This window comes from Carettochelys insculpta, chromosome 1, assembly GCF_033958435.1.
Source record: "Carettochelys insculpta isolate YL-2023 chromosome 1, ASM3395843v1, whole genome shotgun sequence".
In the NCBI taxonomy this organism is placed as follows: Eukaryota; Metazoa; Chordata; order Testudines; family Carettochelyidae; genus Carettochelys; species Carettochelys insculpta.
This window is the reverse complement of record NC_134137.1, coordinates 307020796-307044947: the sequence shown is the minus strand read 5'-3', so window position 1 is coordinate 307044947 and position 24152 is coordinate 307020796. Positions and strand designations below refer to the sequence as shown.

General features: G+C 41.9%; 1 protein-coding gene across 2 annotated transcripts in view; it reads right to left on the bottom strand.

The window, feature by feature from the left end:
* The window catches only part of OSBPL8 (oxysterol binding protein like 8), a 166639-nt gene extending 143579 nt beyond the window's left edge, over window positions 1–23060 (bottom strand). Inside the window, exon 1 of one of the 2 annotated variants that reach the window (XM_075012541.1) lies at window positions 22936–23060. The gene's annotated coding sequence lies outside the window, so the exon portion shown is untranslated. The remainder of the gene's footprint in view (window positions 1–22935) is intronic. The other variant, XM_075012573.1, reaches the window with a different exon arrangement.
* Window positions 23061–24152: the final 1092 nt, after the last annotated feature.

The window sequence follows — 24152 nt, the reverse complement described above, 5'->3', positions numbered from 1 at the left end:
CATACCTCCTGCAGTTGGCTGCTCTGAGCTGCCTGTGGGGACATGGAAGGCAGGAAGCCTGACTGAGGAACTGGCCAGAAGCCTCTGAGATAAGTGGGTCCCAGAGAGATACTGCCTCTGGCACCCCAGCCCATCCCTCGCCCCCCATGCTTTACCCCACTACCCTAGGTTACACAAACCCTCTGCAGCTCCATCTCCTTGCCCAGATCCTGTACCCCAATCCACTGCCTCAGGTCACATCCCAAACTCCAGCACCCTAGTCCCCTGCCTGAGGTCACAACCCCTCCTAGATTCCACCCCACTTCCCACACCCCAATCCCTCTTCTGCACCCAACTTCCATTCCAGATCCCACAGCTCTTCTATTAGACTGGCCCCCCATCAAAAATTATTGCCCAACCCTGGCTTACATTATTTGTTGATGCTATTACACAAAACACTGACTGGGTGAGGTGGCATATCAGTCAGCCAGTTTTTCCTTCAATTAGTACCATTTGAATTGGAGGAAAAAAATATAAGCTAGTGTCAATCATGCAAGATACTTTTAAGGGGACACTAAACCAAGCATAAAAATATGAGTAAAAACAGCCTTTACTACTTACTGACCTTTACATATAATGCTTTGTGAACTACACAGTTATGATGTAACAGAGCCATGAAAAGGACATGGATTTAAAAAAAAAAAAAAAACCCCCACACACACACACCTTTAATTAATAGAAAGCCAATTACACCAACTGTAGTTATGCATTTATTTTTAGCTCTCCGTTGGTAGTTATATTTTTATTAACTAAAACATCTGCATTTATTTTTTCCTCTTACATAAGCTATTTGTTTTTCTCCTAGCAAAGCTGGGAACTGTATTCCCAGAAATAATTAACCAAAAGTTTACACTTAAAATAATGAATAGATTGTTCAAATAAGGCAAATAACATTCTATTTGCTTTTGTTTCCTGTTCATATATCTATTTGATAAACAGAGCTTATTTCTATACATTTAAGAACAAGATAACAAAAAACCTTGTCGCAGGCTGGCATGTTTGCCAGAGACTTTCCACCCTGTGTAGCAAGTATTCAACTTACTAGGAAAGCACTAATGGTGTTTTTGCTTCCCCCGCCCCCCCAGAACAACTCAGAAGCAGATTTTTTTTTTTTTACCCCACTAGGCTGTAAGAGGATCTGGGATGAGCAGACCTAACAGAGAAACCCTAGGAGCAGCCTAAGCTGGAGAGGAGGTTTCATCTGATTGTGTGTGTTCTAGGTTTACATTTTACACAGTATCTGGAGTACACTTTCACATGTTAGGAAAGGTGCTTACTCATCAACAATCTACCAGGAACAGAAAAATCAGCCACTCCACCCATCAATGCAGCATTAATGAGGATCTATATATTATAAATTGTTACTTAATATCAGCCTCCATCCCTCACTAAATATCATTTCAGATACCCGTTGTTACCGATAGGTATGAAAAGCAGTGTAGTGTTGTCAACCCCAAGCACTTCCCCCACAAAAAGTCACAGGTCAGTCCCTGAAGAGTGGTAAATCCTTTTAAAAGACAAGTTTTAGGTCTTTGTTTACGCCATCTTTCATCTGAGCCTTTAGAATCTATGTTTTACAGGTTTCTCTCTGCAACCATGAGGACCAACTTTTTTATTTGAAAGAGGAGACTGATTTATTCACAACCTCAGAAACCGAGGCTATCACAGAGACGCCAAATATTGTATCAAAAATCTGAAGAGGTAAACCACCAGAGATGCTATAGCAAAATCTTAATGTAAGTGAGCTATCCTAGTTTCCTGTTACTATCAAAATAAAAAAGCAGTCCAGTAGACCTAAAACCTGTCCTTAATCAGGGTGCCACACACTCCAGAAGGCCCTAGGCGACAGGCCTGTTCTCTCCCACAGACAACTTCCCAACCTCATGGTCTGAAGAAGTGGGTCTGTCCCACAAAAGCTCACCTAATAAACTATTTTGCTAGTCTTTAAAGTGCTACTTGACTGCTTTTTGTTTCAACCTCATAAGGATTCTCACCAAACAACCACACACTATATTGCAGGAACACCAGTCCTGGAACTTTTCCTTGCAACAAAGCCCGTTGCCAACTTCATCCACATATCTATTCTGAATATACCATCATTGGACCCAACCAGGTTATTCACTGAATCAGACACAATTCTTATGTTCTTCAACTAACATATATGCCATCATGTGCAAACAATGCCCACATGCTTTATATATTGGACAGACTTCAAACTTTTAGACAAAGAATTAAGGGGCATAAAACAGACATAAAAACACTCCTGATTCACAAACCAGTCAGTCAACACTTTGGAGTGTTAACGACCTGAAAGTTTGCATCTTACGTGAAGAGGAATTTTCAGCAGCCTCTCTCTTATATTCAAATTGGACATATTAACATGTTGTTTGAACCCGGATGGGAATTTTCTAGGTCATTACAGGGGCTCTTTGGCCTACTTGGCTTAATCTAATTCTTGAGCTGCCACCCCCCAACCCTTCTGCCCCTCCACTCTGATTTGCTCAACTTGATAATTTTTTCTGATTTGCCAACGTTGATTACTATTTTTGGTTCTCTGTGCCTTAAATATTGAATCTGTTCTGTTATGGCTTTGATCTGAAGAAATGGGTCTGTCCCACGAAAGCTCGTCACCTAATAAATTATTTAGTTAGTCTTTAAAGTGCTACTGGACTGCTTTTTTGTTTTGATAGTATATAGATTAGCACGACTTTCTCTTAGTTTCCTGTTGTGTGTGTGCCATACACAATTGGAGACATTTACGTAAGGCTTGTCTGTACATTAGATTCTAATGTAGAGTGCAAAGTAACTTCTTTTAAAAGGTTTTTAGACAATTTCCACTGTAAACACTGATATGCAGTTGTTCTGCCCAATCTTGTGAAAATTTCTAACCAGTTACTGAAAATAAAATATACATTTAAATCCCTTTGCATGTCAATGAGGTACATTAAATCAGAACACACAGTTCAAATTAGGCAGTGCTAACTGGCAGTTTACATAACTAGTTCCACTCACAATATTTTCCTGCCTCCTCCTCCAAAAATAAATAAATCTGTGAAGTCCACAACTCCATTTAACTCCTCTGCAGTGCCTTTGAATACTTTCAATGAGGCAGACATCACATGGTAATGAAGAGATAGGAGACTAAACCACACTTCCAAAAGGAACCAGTAAACCAAAGGAGTACTTCTATGCAAACACACCAACCTTTAGAACGGAGGCATATTAGACCCAGACAATACTCCTGTTGGAGGAAACATGATAGAAAAAGAGTCTGAGTCACCTCCCCTCTTCTATAGGCAGATACAGCAATGAGGAGCCAAATGCCTCTGCCGAAGAGTGGAGCCAGGAAACTGCACATAATGATTTAACTTGTCAAAGCTCTGGAAGAAGGGAATGATTGGAGAAATGAATACATAACTCAGCTAAAGACTCCCTTTAGGGACAAAGGCAAACAAGAAGGAAATCAGGGGAGATGAGAACTTTATTATTCAATGCACAAGGGCAAGTAGCACCCCTTACAAATCTCAGAAATGGAGGATGCAGAAGTAAGGAAAACGAAAGGACAAACACTGACAAGTATGCATAATATAAAAGTTCAAACCTGCATTTCTCAGCTGAGAAGCTACATTACTTGTTTCAATTAACTGCTTTTCTCTGTCCTCTGATGACAAATGATTTCTGTCCCCTCCCATCCTCAGTCCCCCAGGTAGATTAAAAACACTCACTATTCAGCAACACCACTAACGTACATTGTATCTTACTGCTGACATTCAGAATACATTTTAGAACCTTTTCAAAAAGGGGAGAATTTCCATAATACTGCTTAAGAAAAAGGGAAAATACATCCTTGGACAAAATAGTAAAGAATCCTCATTTCCCCACTGTTGGAACAGCAACGGAAGATGGCTACATGTCTCCTTAGCATTTGTTTTCAGAACTTCTGCCATGGACTTGGCATGAGAGTGCTCAAGAGTTCTGTACACTACTCCTGAACTCTGAAGTCCATTATGCACCTTAGAACAGTGTCTTAGTTACTCAGTTAAAAGCCTGGGAATGGCCCATGCTAGCTGAAATCAGCCTACAGGGCAGTTTAATCATGGTACAGATGTTCATAAAGTTGATAATGTTACAATGTCCTGAAGCAACAATCTTTCCTGGGAAAAGTATGAAAGAAGGAACAATTTGCATCAAATTCATTGAAATAAAACATGATCGGACAACTTGGAAATCACGTCTGATGTAATCTTATGAGAAGAACAAGCAGTCCTGTAGCACCTCAGAGGCTCACAAATTAATTATTCTTTATGGTGCTACAGGACTGCTGTTTCTTGGTGACTCTACAGACTAATAGAATTACCCCTCTGAAACCATTATGCAAAAAGTTGACTTCCTTTAATATTAGAAAACAAAAAACATTTCCTGTCATTCTAGTCATAGGAAAATACTTCTAATTTCAATTGCTGTAACTTTGCACGAAACAAGATGGGAAACCTTAAAAGACGAAAGATCAGCCACAAACAGAAGCAATCCCATGTTTATCTTGAGGAGTTCTGAAAGGTCTGGAAACCCCAGACTTCCATTCAGTGCTTTTTTTTGTGCCAGTACATGCTGATACTGAGTACCAGCACCTCACCAGCCCCAGCCAGCAAATTGGCTGGGGATAGCAGATGGGGAGCTGGCTGAGTATTGGCTTTTTTTTTTTTTTTTTTTTTTAAAAATAAAGGCTCTGCTTCTATTATTGAATAGAACAGCTCCTTTTTAGTTTTTATGATTTGCCCAACAAACTCCCATTCATAGAAGTTGTGAATATAACAGAGTACCAAGCCTTCTCAAATGTCAAAGTAACCAGAGGAATGTTAAAATTATATTTGAGCTTTGAAATCAATTCAAAGGATGTAACTATACATCTTCCATTAAAATTAACCGAAAAATGTGTAGATAGGCTTGCATGCTCACTATAATTCCTCTTTACTCAAGTATGTTACACTATCAAAGCAACCAAAAAACATTAGAGAAACACTATAAAAATTGGTTGTTTTTGCAAGTTTAATACATTTTGTGTGCTCTGCCATGTTAAAATATACCTTGCTCTAAGTTATAGCATTACAAGTCATGAGAAGCGAGTTATAAAAAAATTCCACAGGTAGCTGTTGCTAAATTGGAGAAGGCTTAGAATGCAATAGAAAGCTGAAGCTCTTCAGTCTGTTAACATAGCTGAATGGCAGACCTGAACAATATAATAGCATCAGAGAAGGCTTTTAAGGCACCTAGAAGTAACCTTGTGCACTTAAGCGTATTTGTATTTCCCCCACACACACCAGATTAATTTTTGAAGACGTGATTAAATAGATTGCATTTTGCTCATTAATTCCCTCTCTTAGGCTCCTTTGAGCTCATCAGGCCTGTGTTACATTCAGTCTGCAAATTCCTGCTTGGTTTCTGCTGTCAGTTTCAAGACATTAGTCCTAACTTCAGGACAAAGACTGGAAAAAGTTCAAAAGACCAAATAGAGAAGACAGGTCAGAAAGCCCAGAACAAAGTTTAAAGTAAGGACAAAGCTGTCAACTCCAGTATCCCTAGGACACTGTTTCCTAATTTTATTTGGCCATGGAACCCTTTGGCTACGTCTACACTAGCCCCAAACTTCGAAATGGCCACGCAAATGGCCATTTCGAAGTTCACTAATGAAGCGCAGAAATGCATATTCAGCGCTTCATTAGCATGCGGGCAGCCGCGGCGCTTCGAAATTGACGGGGCTCCTTTTCGGAAGGACCCCGCCTACTTCCAAGTGCCCTTATTCCCAAGAGCTCATGGGAATAAGGGGACTTGGAAGTAGGCGGGGTGCTTCCGAAAAGGAGCCCCGTCAATTTCAAAGCGCCGCGGCCGCCCGCATGCTAATGAAGCGCTGAATATGCATTTCAGCGCTTCATTAGTGAACTTCGAAATGGCCATTTGCGTGGGGGCTAGTGTAGACACGGCCTTTGAAATTCCAAAGTACTTTGCAGAAACCACATTCCCAGGATCTACCTTCCTCAGCCCCCAAACCCACCCACCCCCCATCCCCAGATATTACCCACCTGAGTCCCCAAATCTGACCCCCTTCACCAAGCTTTACCCACCATCCCGCAACCACCCCGCCCCCCACATCCCCAGGCTTAAGCCCTCTCTGCCCCAACACCACCTACCCAATCCCCAGGATTAACTCACCTCAGCCCCAAACCAGCCCCTAGGACTAAACACACCCATGGTGCAGGCTGGGGAGCATACAATGGGTGGCCATGTGCGCCCACTGAAAGGATAACTATCATGGAGGTGTTCCCCTGATGGGGGTGAACTGAGCCACACCCACCAGAGAGGAGTGGGCTCTCGGGTAGCCTGGCAATTGAGGGGCTCTCTGCAGCTCCATGCCCCATTGCCATAGAAATAATGGAACTAAATTCAGTTGGTTTAGCAGCCAGACCCCTCCCACCAATCCGCGGGCTGTTAAACTACTTTAGTTTACTATTTCAGTGGCAGCAGGGTGCCACAGGCGTCAGCTACTGTAATGGAATTTTCTCTGGGAATCCTTATTTTCACAGTGTGAAACCCCAGGGCTCCACAGAACACCATTTGGGAAACATTGCTCCAGAGAGTACTCAGCAGAAATTTCCTTTTCACATAAAGGAAAGGCTTTTAACAAGATCAACAATCTCCTCCCCTCAAAATCCTCAGCCAAAGCCAAAGTACACATTGTTCCTCAAGCAAAATTCTTATGCCTGAAAAATAAGATACAGAAGTGCCATAAAAGCTGCTAAGAACTTCAGCTATCATTATTACAGGCTGAACTCCTCTGAGGCAGAACTCGCTCCTCCAGCAACATCCGCAATCCAGCATGATTTTAGTTAGCTAGACAACCAGTTATCATGGGCATGGCCAAGTTTCCTGTGGTCCCTTAAGGTTTGTTTACACCCACCAGTCCTGCCCCTCTATGTTCTGTTCTGTAATTTAATTGTAACTCACACCTAAATATCTTAAGAGCCCAGTAACCGGTGGAGGTGTCAGTAATGCTGCGAGACAATACTGACCTCTCGCAGTCCAGTCAGATCCCAAGGGTGCTGGACAAGAGAGGTTCAATCTCTATGTTTATGTGGAAGGTGCTTGGATGCTACAGTGGTGGGCAACAGCCCAACTCTAAAATGGACAGATGGCTAAATCCTGGTCCCACTGAAATAACTGCAATTCTCAGCAACTCCAGGGAAGAAAGATGAGGTGCTGATGTACTTCCAACAACACTTCAGATGTTTTGTTTTATGCTAACTTGTAAGTGTTGAATTTCACATTTGTACAATGATCCAGTTGTATGTGGTAACACCTCTACAATCATGCAGTTAAAAATGTACCTTCCTGACATTTCTGAAAGCAGCTACTGTGTTTTAACACTCATCTACTTGACATTTAGAGATCACTGGCTGGTTGAATATGATCAGCTGATTTCTTGAGTAAAGTAACAGATTTACTGTTGCAACTTGTTCAGTTGGTATAACTTTAGGTTTTTTAAAACAAAATAATTATAATGGTATGAAACTTTCATGGGTGCAAATATATTTATATAGAAGTACCTACACCAGCGTAGCTGGCTCTGCACAATTGTGTCCTCACTAGGGCAGGGGGGAAGTTTGTACCATATTAATTACTGGTACAAACCCAAGTGAGGATGTGTGTGTGTCTCACCATTAGGTTGTTTACACTCCTTCAAAGTATTTGTGTAAATTAAACTGCAGTCCTCAGAGAAGAGGCCTTGTTTTCCGTGGCCTCTGTGACACAAGAACATTTTGACGTGGCATTTGTAGACCAAGTCTTTAATGCTGTTTTACATTAACCCACTTTATATCTACTTGTTAAGAAATGTGCAACTTCATTGTTGCTAGCAGCAATTCAATAGTATTGTGCAGCTTCTTCACAGGTTTAAATTTTACCAGTGTTGGAATTCAGGGATCCAAAGAAGAAAGACATGGGCATGCATGATTGCAAAGGTATCTGTGTGCTGAGGTTTTTGTTTTGTTTTAAATAAGCATGCCTGAAGATATCTTAATGGAATTCTCTAATGCGTATAAAGTTAAAATATGGATTGAATTATTTTTCTTTGTGCAGCTAAAGCCAATAAGACAGGCCTCCTTCACTAGCCCTTTTCTAGTGTTTAATTTACCATGGGAAGCCTAGTTCTATCTGCAGCCAATGATTCAGAGCTTGGGTAATGAAAAAGCAAACACACATAGGTAATTATTTTTTCACTTACCTAGCAAAAACGGTACTATGTGGCACATCATTTTCCAATACTGGCTTATTTTTGTGTAGCTTGTCACTTCTGAAGCAACTTCCCCAGCCATCCCTTCCACGGAAGGTGAAGCAGACAGGGCTACTCTGGCCCAGAGGGAGCACTCCCATCTGCAGCAGCCCTGCTGAGCTGGAGAAACCCCTGCATGTGGCAAACAGTGAAACCAACAAGCATACTGGCAGAGATGTGGGGAAGTAAGCAGTGGCAGATAATATGCTTGGCTCAGTTAAGTTTGGGTTGGCCTTTATTTTCAAAATTCATCTGATAGATTATAAAGCACACATGAAATGCAGCTCCAATAGTGGCAACAGCATGACTAATCTGGACAGGGCAAAAGCATTATCACTACTATGTTTTCCTCATTTTAAAAAAAAAAAAAGCATCACACACCTGTGCCCTATCTGCATTAGCTAGAGCTACACCAGTGGAAGGGTAGCTCAGAAGAACTAGGTAGGGTCAGATACGTATCGTCCTTTGACTTCCAACTTAAAATGTCCTATTCAGGTGTGACCGTTAAAGCCAGGAAGAGATAAACAGTTCCAACTTACAGCACAGTGATGAAGCATCATACTGCACTCTTGTTAACTGCTAAGTTACTGTTTCAATTAATACACAGATGTGGAAACCATCATTTGATTTGAAGGAGTACCACAAATAATCCTGGTTTTATGGTTGCTTTCAACCGTACAGATTAGAAAGAGGAGCACTTGCATCACTAATTGTAAGGAAACTGTCCTCATTACAAAAAAGCAGCTTCTTCAGGCACAAAGCTATCACAAAAACTAGAGAACTTCTAAATGTATTAAGCATTTATTTTCAGGGTACACTACTCTATAGGAACATCCCTCTAATGAAAGAGAAAATACTGAGCTCATTCTTCCAGCTCATTCAGAGCCTTAATATGCAAGCAGTATCATAATGATTTTGTTCACATTAAAAAGCAAATTACTTGTTCTTATGAAGTGCTGAGGTTCATCTTTCAGTAAAATTCCATCTATTAAGGCCAGACTGCCTCATACCACTGACTGATTTCAAAACAGCTCATATCAAACCCAAAATTAAGACAAGGTGGTAATTATCTTCCCCCAATTTTCCCCTCTGCACGATTTCTTAGAGTCATGGGTCCCTTATCTGGAAGCTGGACATTCAGGGTAAGGAGAAATGGCCATGGGAGAGAAACTGTGAGAGCCTTAGGGCAGTTCTACACTAGAGAGGAAGGTGGAATTTTTGGCTGCCGCTTGACAACGAGTAGGAAGTCTTTATTTCACCCCCCTATTTGTAAGTCTGTTGATGGCTGATCAGCCCAGTCCTGGAGTCGCAGATCTTACCACAAAAAGGGCAAGTGTTAGTAGCTGTTGGAGGCACATGGAGCAGTTTTTTACGCTCTTTTCTTCTCTTCCAGCTCTCCTCATCTACAGTGCAGCAAGACCTCTCAAATATTGCACCACTTCTCACAGATTACCGTTCTCCACTAGGGACTGTCTTGGGCAAAGTTCTCCGAAGCATTGAAACCAATGCTGCACTTTTCCCACGTATGACTCTAGCATGTCCTTATATCTTTTTGATGTTCAGTGTGAGGCCAAGATTCTTGTATGCTTCCATGCCGGCACTAAAGATTGCCGGAAGGGCTGTGGGGGGAAAAAAAAGAGCAACAACCATACTGTCAGCATACTGGAGCTCCATGATCAAGGCTGCTTTTAGCCTTCAGTCTCCTGACAATCTTCACCCCTTCCGGAAGCTTGCCAGCAATGAGGTGAAGGGTCATAGTGATGAAGATGCAGAACAGTGATGGGGCTATGACGCAGTCTTGTTTGACTCCCATTTTGACCAAAGGGGTCACTTTTGAATCCACTCTTGTCAATACCATGGCAGTGATGTTGTCATGAAGCAGTCTTAAAATGCTAATGAATTTTTTGGGGCAGCTGATCTTTGAGAGGATGGTCCACAGTAGCAGGAGTTGAAGTACCTTAATTTGAGCTTCTGCTCCCATTGACTTCCCTTACTCCCCACAAGGGGCAGGGGCACCCTGTGAGTGCAGTTTAGCATACCTGGTAGAGACACGCTAAATCAAACTCCAGAAGATTGACTGGAGCAATGCTGTTCCTCCCTAAAGAGAAGACATTCTCTTAGTCACAGGAGCACTGTGATAGCTAGGGGGGAGTTAGATCATACGACTCTTGATTCACTCAACTTTTCACTGAAAGCATGCTTTGGATAAGAGAGCACAGCTTCTTGAAAGCCATCTTCCACTACAGTAGCAGTTTAGGCTTGCTATACGGATTATTCATCTGCACTTAAATATACTCTTGAATCTCACACACTAAAAAAGATAAAGCATATCTTAAAGTCATATACACGAAAGATAAGTGTAACAAGACTCTGGGTCATGCACATATAGGTCCTTGGGACCTGAGACAGGCTTTCTGGGAAATTAAGTTGCCATGTAGGAAATGAATCTATAAGTCAGGAGACCAAAGAATCAGCCAACTGCCTTTGAGAAATATGAAAGGTCTAGTCTCAGTTCAGTTGGAGTGTAGATGATTTACTCCTAGGGGAACACTGCAACAAAACTTAAACTTTCAGCACTTTTTTAAACCAAATTAACAATATAATCATACCAGTTTCAATTATTTTGGTAATTTATTTCAAAACACCTGTCAGCAAGAAGACCTGTGAAAACAGGGACAGCAAAAAGTTATTGTGGATTTTTTTGTTTTTAAACCAGAAAGAATCCGTAGTAGGCATATTAACACAGAAATTTGAGTAACAATTCATTTAAACTACAAATATCTTCCACACACATCGGAAGCACTGCAAAGATTTGTGGGGAATCATGGAGGGAAAGGGAAGAGGTGAGTAAGAGGCAAGTAATTGCTAGAAAGGAGGCTGGGGTATGAAATTGGAGAGTTGCTGGTCATCCGTGAGAGAAGTATGGAACAGGGTTGCTCTTTTATGGGGGTGGGGGGAAAGAAAGGCAGAATTATTTGCACTGGCTGGCTACCAGACCCTACACCCACACTCCCATTCAGCCCCTGCTTGTCCCCTTCACTAGCTACCAATAAGCCTCATGTGCCCCACTCAGTCTCTTTGCCCATATCCTATTATTCCTGCCCTGGACCCATAGGAAAGGCGCTTGGAGGAATACACCCTCTTCTCTTCCCTATCCGCAGCTATGGCTCCTCCATCTTGGGAACGGCTGCTCACTGTCCTGGTGCCAAAGTGGTCCTGGATGGGCAAAAGGTATTAACTGCAGCGCTTCTTGGCTGAATATTTTTTCTACACAGAAAATATTCTGAGTGGCACATGAATTCTGCACAGGCACAGTTATGTAGAATTCTCCCAGAGAAGTAAACCCTTCATAGGAACTTCTAAGAGGATCAAAATGGTATCAAGAGAACATAGGCAGGGAAAAAAGTGCTTCCACTCTCCCCACGAGCTAAATCCTGTAAAAACCTCACTTGGTGGTTCTGAGTGTTGTGTGTTACTTTGATCCCATGTAGGAATCTTCAAGCCAGTATAGTCAGTCACAAGACAAGAGGTTCACACAGAACTGTTGTCTGGACTTTATTATATCCACCATACTGATGCATCTGATTGTAAACTGTTTTAAATATTGGTAATTTAACACACTAAGGCTGTTTTCTTCAAACAAGTAGGAAGTTCTAATGTTTCCGATGTATTATGCAACCCCTAAAACACATCCTGTAATATAGAGGAAAAGTATTCCCATAACATAAAATGGCTGTGTTGACTGTTAAATCTTTCCAATAAACATTGCCTTTTCTCCAAGGCCAAGTAAATAATTTCAACCCAGAAGCAACTTCCTGCAGTAAATTAAACATCACTAAGCAAAGTAACAAAGCAAACCACATCTGATGGTTCTGTGTTTCCTGCTGCTATGCAGCTGCATAAACAAAGGGATTTTTTTTTATTTTTTATTTTATTTTTTAAAAAAGACACCCCTTCTCTCCCCCTCCCTGGACAAAACTTTCAAAATTTAAGCTGACCAAGGCAGTGGCATCTGTATATGTCTGCTGGTTGAGTGAACAGGTCTGTAAAAGTAAAACAAAAATTGCTGTCATTCCTTTCAGTAGAGCAATATTATTAACTAGCATTTGTATTCAAGCACCACCCAGAGGCACTACCCAGTGTCTTTTTGCTAACGATTGTACAAACACAAACAGTAACTGAATGCAAGATCAGTTATATTAGTTACATGCTGTACAGTTTATGTATGAAAAATTGAGAACTTAAGAACAGCCATACTGGATGACCATAGGTTCATCAAGCCCAGTATCCTGTCTTCCGATAGCGGCCAATGCCAGGTGCTCCAGAGAGACTGAACATAACAGATAATCATCAAGTGGTCAATTCCCTGTCGCCCATTTCCAGCCTTTGGCAAACAGAGGTTAGGAACACCCTCCAGGCCCATCCTGGCTAATAGCCATTGATGGACCTATCCTTCATGAATGTATCTAGTTCTTTTCTAAACTCTACTATAGTCTTGGCCTTCACAACATCCTCCAGCAAGGAGTTCCATCATGTGAAAAAAAAATATTCCCTATTGTTTGTTTTAAACCTGCTGCCTATTAATTTCATTTGGTGACCCCTAGTTCTTGTGTTGTCAGAAGGAGTAAACAACATTTCTTTATTTACTTTCTCCACACCAGTCATGATTTTATATAGCTCTATCATATCCCCCCTTAATCACCTTTTTTCCAAGCTAAAGAGTCACAGTCTTACTAATCTCTCCTCATATGGCAGAGGGTCCATATCCTTAATCATTTTTGTTGCCCTTTTCTGAACCTTTTCCAATTCCAATGAATCTTTTATAGATGGGGCGACCACAACTGCATACAGTATGCCAGATGTTGACATACCATGGATTTATATAGCAGTAATATGACATTCCTTTCTGAATGATTCCTAATATTTTGTTAGCTTTTCTGACTGCCACTGCATACTGAGTGGATGTCTTCAGAGAACTATCCACACTGACTCCAAGACAGTAGTTCTTCACAGTTCTCAATCCTGCTGGAAAAGTATAACAAGTGGGGTTCCGCAGGGGTCTGCTTTAGGACCGGTTCCGGAGTAGCTTTGCGTCATCTGCAAATTTTGCCACCTTACTGTTTCTCTCCTTTTCCAGATTATTTATAAATATGTTGAATAGGACTGATCCCAGTACAGACCCCTGGGAGACACCACTATTTACCTCTCTCCATTATGAAAACTGTCCGTTTATTTCTACCCTTCATTTCCAACCTTTTAACCAGTTACCAATCCAAGAGAGGACCTTCCCTCTTATCCCATGACAGTTAACTTTGCTTAAGAGCCTTTGGTGAGGGACCTTGTCAAAGGGTTTCTGAAAATCTAAGTACACTATATCCATAGGATCCCCCTTGTCCACATGCTTGTTGACCCTTTCAAAATATTCTAATAGATTGGTGAGGCACAATTTCCCTTTACAAAAGCAGTGTTGACTCTTCCCCAACCAATTATGTTCATCTATGTGTCTGACAATTCTGTTCTTTACTAAAGTTTCAACCAGTTTGCCCGGTACTGAAGTCAGACTGATTGGCCTGTAGTTGCCAGGATCATTTCTGGAGCACTTTTTAAAGACTGGCATCACATTAGATGTCCTCCAGTCATCTGGAAAAGCAGCTGATTTAAATGACAGGTTACAAACTACAGTTAGTAGTTCTGCAATTTCACATCTGAGTTCCTTCAGAACGCTTCGGTGAATACTACCTGGTCCTGGTGATGTATTATTTTATTACTATTTAGTAAAATTCAGCAAAAACAAAAAACTTAATTTTCTTCCTTTTATTGCATGAAGGAGCAAGTGTTGTTAATTGAAATAGGAAGTTGTTTGCAAAATAAAACTTCTATTCCCACTTAGTTAAGGGTAGAAGGAAATGAAGATTTCTTTACGTCCAAGATCCAGAAGCCAAAGCTGTCTTCTCACTGCCAAAAGCCAGGACTGAGTCCTCATTTTCCCCCAAGCACACTACGCTCAAGAACAGCTGTCAACTATGGCTAGCTGCTCCCACTTTCCCTTTCCAAGAGCTGCTATAATGCATGCATTGCAAATGAAAATTTACAACACAATATAAAGGGCAGATGGAATAAAATAAACAAAAACAAAAACCTTAGGATGGGATACAGTACTAAATGGGAGGGCACACATCATGATACAATCCACATAAGATACAGGAACCTTGACAGAACCATTTCTTGATGATAAAAAAATTCTGTGACGTATAGAAGTATGGTTTACAGAGGTACTCTGAGTTCAGATCACCCATGAAAGAATCTGGTTCTCAATAGATCTAATCAGAACTAAGAGAATGCATAAATGTACATGTATGCTGCAGAGTTTAAGATCACTGGTCTACAAACATGAAGGCGCAAGGCTCTCTGTTATGGGTACAGAGCTACAGGGCTAAGGGCACAGATACACTGTAGGTGCTATTCTAGCAGTTACACCATTGTTTTACTGGTAACAGAGATGGATTACTTACATCAACATAAAAACCAACTTCCCACAAAATAGTAGCTAGGTCAACAACAGATCTTTTTGCATCAACCCAGCCATGTCTATACTGAGGCTAGCTCAGCTTAACTGTACTATTGAGGGGTTTGAATTTTTCCACAATGTCTGATGTTCTAAACAATTTTAAATTTAAAATGTGGACCAGGGCTAAATTAACCTCTACCAAGACAGGAGAAAAACAGAACATGCTGTTATGATCTGACTGAGTATTTTCTTTACATACTGGTCTGAAGAAGTGGGTCTGTCCCTCAAAAGGTCACCATCTAATAAATTATTTTGTTAGTCTTTGAAGTGTTACTTAACTGCCTTTTTGTTTTGGTAAATGAAGTTTTTTCTACTCAATTTTCACTTTGCTTTGCTCTTCTAACTACAGAACGTCCTGGCTGCAAGTGTGGAAGGGAGAGCAAAGAACAAAAGGAGGAAGCCAGTCTCAGCTGAAAGACTGTAAAATGGCCTCTGCTACTGCCCATCCCTTTTTCCTCTCTACAGCCACACCAACAGGAAGGAAGCTCTGGGATTTTGGGGTCAGAGTGAGACCAGTGAATAACTCTTGTGTCTACATCTAGTGATTAGTATTTTTGTCCCAATTAAAAAAAAAAGTCTACTCTCCAGCAGCAAGAATTCCATGCTCCCCTTCTCCAAATTGATTGGAGGCTAAAAGAGTAAGAGATCAAGGCCACTGATCTAGGGAAAACCAATATTTCATTTTAAACACCAGCACAGGCACCTGCCTTGGAGGAGCTGAGTCTAACTGTCTTTCAGAATCTGGGCCTTGATTCTGATTCTTTACAGTTGCAAAGAAAATCTTTTAGAATCAAAATGATGCAGTGCTGTCTGCCTAAAAGACTGGTAACAAGACAGCACAAGTGCTTCAGCAGTTAGACATCTTTCTCAACAGCAAAACAACCATAGTCATTTTCACTGCTCACAACTGCCAGTTTCACTCTAACACTAGTTTAACACTGCACAGTAGATGCAGACACCGGAGTTAGTCGGTCTCCCTCTGACCTCAAAACCCCAGAGCTTTCTTGGTGGTGGTGTGGTTATAGAAAGGAAGAAGGGATGGGCAGTAGCAGAAGCCATTTTACAGCCTCTCAGCTGAGACTGGCTTCCTCTGTTCTTCCCTCTCCTTTCCACACTCACAGCCAGGAGGCTCTGTAGTTACAAGGGCAAAGCGAAACCACATCCTATTTAACAACTGGAGTGAAGCAAGCAGCAGTTCAACTTAACATTAATGAGCCAAAGACGGCTACAAGAGAAGACTTAACCAAGCATAGTGCAAAGACAGTTCTCAAACAGAAATCCTAAAGTGCCCCGCGCCCCCCCCCCCGCCCGCCCCCCCCCACACACACAATGGGGCTTTGAGTTGCCCACCGAGATTAATTTTTCCCATTGGCCCCTGGTAACTCCAAATTATACAATACTATTTATGCTGCAAGATATAGGTTAAAGATCATATGTTAAAAATAATCAGACTAGAAGTATGCTATAACCAATTTTATTGATTTCAAATTAGTAAATCCATACACAGAATGGAGAAAGTAAATTTGGTACTTTTCAAGGAAGAACCTTATTGAGCTTGACATTTAGCAGAGCATACACTCTGCACATCCCCCACATCTCATCTAAGTGCCTGCCTTCAACTGCATAATTTTAAAGCCTCTAGTTTTTCATTTCCTGTAAACACAGGAACCATGCAAATGTACCTTTCATTGAGTTCCAGCTATAACTCTCTCCCCGAGCACTCCTGACAGATTATTTGCAGAATCATCATGAACTATTTGCTTATCAGAAAACATTTAGTAGAAAGCCAAAAATTTGATAGTAAGTTCGTTGGGTGAGGGAGCTCCTCCTTTTATGTTTGTACAGCATCTAGTTCTTTGTCAACACTTCCAGAGAACTACTGCAACATTTAACCAATATAAATACTGAATTTTATACTAAAACGATGATTCATTCTCACTACATTACGACAACAGTTATCTTTCCCTTGTCTCCTTTCATGATACCTAGCCCATTTTATTTTTAATTCATCTCTCCCTCTGAAACAGAGATAGCCATTACATTAAAATAATGACAAATCCTATTATGTGAAGGCTGCTATGGTTCATACAGCAAGTTTATTGCCATGGCAAAGCAGTATACTAGCATATATTTTACCAACAAGGATATCTATGCTTTGTTTATCAAGACTTTTCCTTGTTCAGAACCAGAGAGCACAAAGCCTGAATTAGAGAGCCCCTGTGATGTTACATATTCCATCATGAGCCAGCTATGCCACTCACTCTATATTGGACAGCCAGCTATGCCACTCACTCTATATTGGACAGACTGGACAATCACTTTCCCTTCAGAATGAATGGACACAAAGCAGACTTTAGGCATCTGAATACACATATCTGTCAGTGAGCATTTCAACAGAGTGGGCCGTACTGCTAAAGATCTGAGAATATGCATTTTACACCAAAGAGATTTTAACACCAATTTATAAAGGGAACTATCTGAACTGGAATTTATGCTCAAATTCAACATGTTGACACTTGTTCTTTATATAGTTAGCTATTACCCTACATGTTACAAAGACAGCTTCCCCATCTTTCATATTCATAGTGATCTCAGGCAGGTCAACAGGCTCTTACAGCTCATAATTTTCTCTTCCCTCCTCCTCAACCTCCCCTCTTCCACCTTCTGTCCTATGTATCTGGTTTGTCAGTTTTTATTTCTACTTTGGTTTGTATCTCTGTGTTATATAATTGTCATGCCAATTCACTTTCAGCAACATTTCCAATACAGCACTATCTCCAGATCTGAAGAAGTGAGTCTGCCCCACAAAAGCTCATCACCTAGTAAATTATTTTGTTAGTTTCTAAAGTGCTACGCGATTGCTTTTTTGTGTTGTTATGATACAGACTAACAAGGGTACCTCTCTGTTGCCTAAAGCAGGAGTGTGCAAACTGAAGTGTAGGCCCCCACCGAGGGAGGATGAAATTTCTTAAAGGGGGAGCAGCACAATTGACTGCTGGATGTCAGGCTCATCCATCTAATTAAAAATGTTGAAATGTGTCACTGGTTTTGTGTATACATACTCACATTTATATACTGACAAAGAGTTTGTTTACATTCCACATACTTATTTTCTTATACATATTGAAAAGTTGTTGCTGGTTTTTTTTTCCCCATATAAAAATTTTTTTGTTGGCTTGAATTACACTAGACAGGTTGGCGGGCCCCTGCTAATTGCAGAGATGAAAAGAGGGGGCCTTGATGTAAAATGTTTGCTCACTCTGGCCTAAAGTGACAGTTATATATGCTGCATGAGATAAAAAGATCACACTTGGAGAAACAGGAAAACAGAGTGGAGGGTAAAAAGTCAGAGATCAAATAAGAGATCAAGTTCATTATCTTTTTTTCAAGCCTCTTCCAGTGTACTCAGAGTACTGAACACTTAAGTAATCATCTCAACCAAGAATCTACAAATCACAAGCCTTTGCAAAGAACAAAGACAGTTTAGGAGTTTCCTGTAATATACTCTACAAAGTTTACAGAAGATATTTTTGTATACGTATATCTGGTGCATGCACTACCATGAAAAATACAATCAATCAGACTGCCATATTTGTGAATCTTAGTTTAAAAACTGAGAGCAGGAAGAATCCATACGCTTCAACCATTAATTGCAGGTGGTTTGGATACATGGGAAAAAAAAAAAAATATTCCTTGCAGACAGAGTCTGAATACAAAGAAATGTAATCCTGCCTAACACATAACTTACTCTTAATCACATTTTATTAATGTGGGGTTCACAGCATTAATATCATTACTTCCCTGGAGACTACAGTCCTGAAGAAGTAGCATATAAAATAGCTGCAGCATGGGTAGGTGCACATGAGTCAAACTGGCTGCAATTTATGACAGAATTTCAGCCTGATCCATCTCTTCCACTGAAGCTAACAGGAACTGGATCATGCCCTTGAAGTACATAAAATTAACCAGCACAATAAACAGAGTATTACATGCAAAAGATGATTTTAAAAATCCTATTATTCTGCTTCTATCCTCCTGACTCTAGGGAATTCAGTTTCAACAACTTCAGAGCAGTATTTCTTAAACTATGTTCCGTGGTACCCTGGTGTTCCATGAACAACTTGCAGGAGTCCCATGAGCATCTGACACTTGTTTAATATCATACGCTGATGGTATATATTTTTTGTTAGTAAAACTAAATAAAATGTTACTTTCATTGCTATGATGCCTAGTTAAATTGTTTTGTTCTTAACTGTATGTTGCTTTGTTTGATTTTTTTTTTTGATCTGACAATTGTTTGACGAAAATTTTCATTAGGTGTTCCTTGGCCTCAAAAAAGTTTAAGAAACACTGCTCTAGAATCTCTCAGAGCCTTCCAGAGCAGACAAGATCTGAGTTTCTAATACATTAAAAAACAAGCAAGATTGAAAGATACATACACTGGGCTTTCATTATCAAAACAAAAAGCAGTCAAGGAGCACTTTAAAGACTAGCAAAATAGTTTATTAGGTGAGCTTTCGTGGGACAGACCCACTTCTTCAGACCATAGCCAGACCAGGACAGACTCAATATTTCATTATTGGGCTTTCATTATGTAAGAAGAGAAAACAAGAGCACAAGTCTAATTTTCCCCTCCTGTGCAATTAACCTTCACAAAAATGAGAGAAGGCTTATAGCTTTTATACATTGTGTTTGCCTTCACCCTTTGTAAAAAAGTTCTTAAAGTTTCAAAGTTGCTAAAAACAAAACAAAACAACGTAAAGGATCCTTGACAATAATCAGGGCTGGGAGAATGCTTCCTTGGACAGTCTTTGAAAGTGCTTTTAAGCACAGAAGAAACTCTGATGATCTTTGGTTTCAAATTTAAGACAGCCTCCCCCATCCCACCCAAAACTCATGTTTCAAAAACAAGAAAAAAAAAAACACTCCATTCATTGCTGTCATTTTGATCCAGCAGTTCTCTTTATTCACAATTATTACTTGGTTCTCCCTGGCAACCCTCCAAAAAAAAAAAAAAAAGGAGTTTTCTGTCAAATCAAATATTTAAAGTAGTACTCGGTTCAGTTGTTCAGGAGCCAGATCAGTGATCAGCATTACTATATATGTTTATTTTCTTAGTTATTGTGACCAAGCATTATTTAATCCACAACTGGTTAACAACATAGTAAAAGCATCCTGAATGCTTAAATCATAATATTTCAATATCATATACTGCAAAAAAAAAAAAAAAAAAAAAAAAAAAAAAAAAACACTTGAGGCACTCAGGAGCTGATCACCAACTTAAAAGCCTAAAAGCTCACAAATGACCATAACTTTAGCCAGTAAAAAGCATCCCACATCCCTTTGCAAGATTCCCAGTCCCATCTCGCTAGCTAAAGTATTTTAACAGGCACTGAACTAAAAGTGGATGAGAATCCTGCCTCTCAAGTGTTGCTGTACTGTTTTAAAGACTTAGGCTAGGTTGATACTAGACTTTAAAGTCAACTGTAGATACCTAATTCCAGCCATGGCAACTGCTTGGCTGGAATTGATGTATCAAATTTACCCCACCTTCCTCACTGAGGGAAGATTTCTCCTGCCAACCTCCCATCAACCTCCCTTAGTCCTTGTGAGACTGAGGAGTACAGGGGTCAACTATCAACCCCAATAGTTTGATTTTTCGCATCCCCACTAGGCACGTGTAATTAAACTCCCGAAAAATCAACCCTGATTGACCCAATCTTCCAGGCAGTGAAGACATACCCTAAAAATACTGTTCATTCTATATCAGACGGACATGCAGCACACCAGTGTACAGCAGAAACCAAATGAGGTTTTAGGAAAATGATTGCGTGACTGAGAGAACATTTCTGGGTGATTGCATTGAATTCAGAGAAACTCCTACAGTACTTTCTAAAGCTATGACAGATCAGCAAGATTAAAGCATGTTTGTTTTCAGTTTAAGACCTGTGCTTTAAAGAAAGAGGGTTATCAGTTTCCTACTCCCAACTCACAAGATCAGATTTGAGAAGGAACAGAACTAAGTACACCCCCCACTACAGAATTTGTTGCAAGCAGACAACGACTCAAGAGCTGATGATTTCAACATATGTTCTAGTCTTAATTTCAAAGATCTGACAGATTTTAAGGACAATAAACATAAGGTTATCATCAAAGTTTTAGCTGAAACAACCATATAAGTCAGGTTTTGAGACATCAAGTGTTGATTATCTAAATTATCTCCAGGGATTAAACTAAAACAAATAAGCGGTGTCTACACTACAGGAGTTGTTGACAGAACTCATGGAGCATCCACACTACAAATGTGTTGTTGAGAAACTGTCAACAGAACACAGCAGTTCTCTCGGGAGAGGTAAGTCACTCCCACACAAGGCACAACACCTGTCAACAGATTCTGTCAAAAAAAAAAAAAGTTAGCATAGACACTCCAGGGGGCCCTCTGTCAACAGAGAGAGCTTCCAGTTTACACGGCAGCCTTGTTTGCAGAGATTCTGGTTGACTGTTCTGTCAACGGAGGGCTGAGCAGTCTGGGTGCTCGACAGGGGGAGCCTCTATAAGGTGTGGATGCATTCCATCACCAGTGATTCCCAACAGTAACTTCTGTGGACAAAACTCTGTAGCACACACCAAGCACTAAAGTTTTAGCCAAGAGAGTTTTCTCACAAAAATTCACGTTTTGAGGCATCACTATCCTTTTTTTAAATACCTCTGTGTTTTACTTTAAATACCACATATTGATTCACATATAAGCTGAGGGATGTATAATGAGAAGTGATAAATTCAACTTACTTAACTTAAAAGAAATCTAGCTTTAGAAAATACTGCTGCAGAATATTGATTTTTTGCAACTCTTCTGCACACTGATTATACTGATTGTTTTAAAACAAATGCTATTGACATACTGCATACTGAACTGAAAATTAAAAGATTAACAGTATTTCATTAAACCACCAAGTATTAAAAGGTCTTTAAAACACATTTCTAATAAAGGAAAGTCACTGGTGACATACATAGTTAATAACACTAGGAAAATTTAAATTTTGTTCCGTTGGGGGAATTAAACAGTTAACTGGGAAACTCCTTTCTCCACACTAGGAAAGGAAGTTAACAGACAACTGAAAAAAAAAAAAAAAAAAAAAACCTAGATTTTAACAGTATTCTGTATTTTTGACAAGGCCTTATTACCATACTGCTGTATTTTGACTCCTAGTTTCACCTTAACTGCCTTGCTCGTTAAGCCTCTGATGAGGAGACAGCTTGCATGACAATTCGCCACTCTTCATTGCCTCTAAACTCGCAAAGCAAAATACTTTCTTAGCTTTTTTGATCCATCAGCAGATTCAGTTTCGCGTGAATATACGAGGCACCATATGAACCCTAAGGGGCAACCACCCCTCCTTACCACGTGCAGTTATACAACCCTCAACTATTTTCCCCTTGCGTCTCTAACCTCCTTGTACATGCATTTGAACAATAGAACAATTCCAGCTGCGAAGGACTTAGCCACTCCTACCCCTGCCAACCGAGTAGGTCCACAGATCCAGCTACATCACCTCTCCCAATCTCAACAGTTTTACCCACCCAGCTCCACCCCTCTCATCTGGCTGCTCCTGCGAACTGCACAGTTAAACCCCAGCTGAAGTTGAGCTCGGCCAGACCTCGCGAACAAGCCCCACACAAACACGAGAGGCGTGGCCCGTCCGCAGAGACGCGCTGCGGAGCCACCAACCCTTCTGGCCGCGCAGCGCCGGGAGCGGCCGGCCCGGGCTGAGCTATGAGGGTGGGCAGATAACGGGCCGCGCGCTGCCCCCTCCCTGGACGCGGCCGGACGTGGTGCGGGATGGGAGCTGCGCGGAGGAAGAGCCCCAGCAGCGGCGAACAACGGCGGAGGAGAACCCCAGCAAAGCCACCGCCTCAGCCGGGCACGCCGTTGCTGGCCGAGGGGGCGGAACACCCCAGCGCTGTCCCCGGCGGGCGGGCAACGAGCTCCAACCCCGGCTCTCACCTTCCCCGACGGCCCAGGCCGGCGCGTGAGACACAGGCGCGCGGGCTCGGACGGCTGCGGAGGGAGTGTGCCCAGCCGCCTCCCGCGCTGCTGTGGGACTCGAGCTCCGAACCCAGCTTCAGTACCGCGGCGCAGCTTGATTCTCTCACCAACCGCGCCGGCTTGTCCCTCGGCTGACTGGGCAGGGCCTAGTCAAGCCACGCCCCCTCCTGCTCATGTGACAGGGACTGCCCGCGTTTATTGGCACAGGGCGAGGGCGCGTAAGACAGCTCCGCGGTCCGATGCTGGCTCGAGAGCCCCGCCCCCTTCGAACCCGTTAGTCCAGCGCCTCCGTCGCGCGACTGAAGCGGGCCCGGCCACGAGCCGCCCGTTCACGCAGCAGAACCTGCAGCTTCCGCGTGGCAACTCAACCGCCCTGCTACAGCCCGGTATCCTCAGCCCTCCGCACTGCGCCCAGCTGTAACCCGCACCGCCGGCTCCCGCAGCCACTTCCCCACCTACAGCCCAGCACTGCCACAGACCCACTGATTCCCAGAGCACAACACCCCCTTACTGCCTGGCACGTGCCCCTTGGCCTTCTGCAGCCCTCCCCCCCACTACATTCTGGCACACTCTTCTTTTACCCAGAGCACCACACCCCAGCTACAGCTTGACAAATACCCCTCAGGTTCTTTCAGTCCCACCACTCCCAACTATACAGTTCAGCGAACATCCCTAGCCTCAGCCGGGCACACTCCCCTTTGCTACGCAGAGCATAACAGTCTGGCACACACCTCACCCCTTGGACTTCCACAGCTCTCTGCATCCCCACCCAGCTACTTCCTGTCACACATCCGTCAGGGTACTGGAGCCCCAACACCTTCAAATACAGCCAGAGACACATCCCTTGGGCTCCCACAGCACAACCACCCCCAGCGTCAGGCTGGCACACACACCCATCTGCATACATATACCCAGCAAAAGCCTAGCATACACCCCTTGAACTCTCACTGCCCCACCCATGCAGCTACAGCCACACACCCTAGCTACACAGCCCGACATAAACCCTTTGCACTTCTGAAGCTCCTCCACTGCCAGGTACACTGTTATGTACATTCAAACTGTTTCGTGCAACTCAGCTACTCTTATTACAGCCTGACACACAGCCCTGTTCTGGGTTCTTCACTCCTGCCACCTCTAGCCACAGTATGATACACATATCTCACATTAGCTACTGA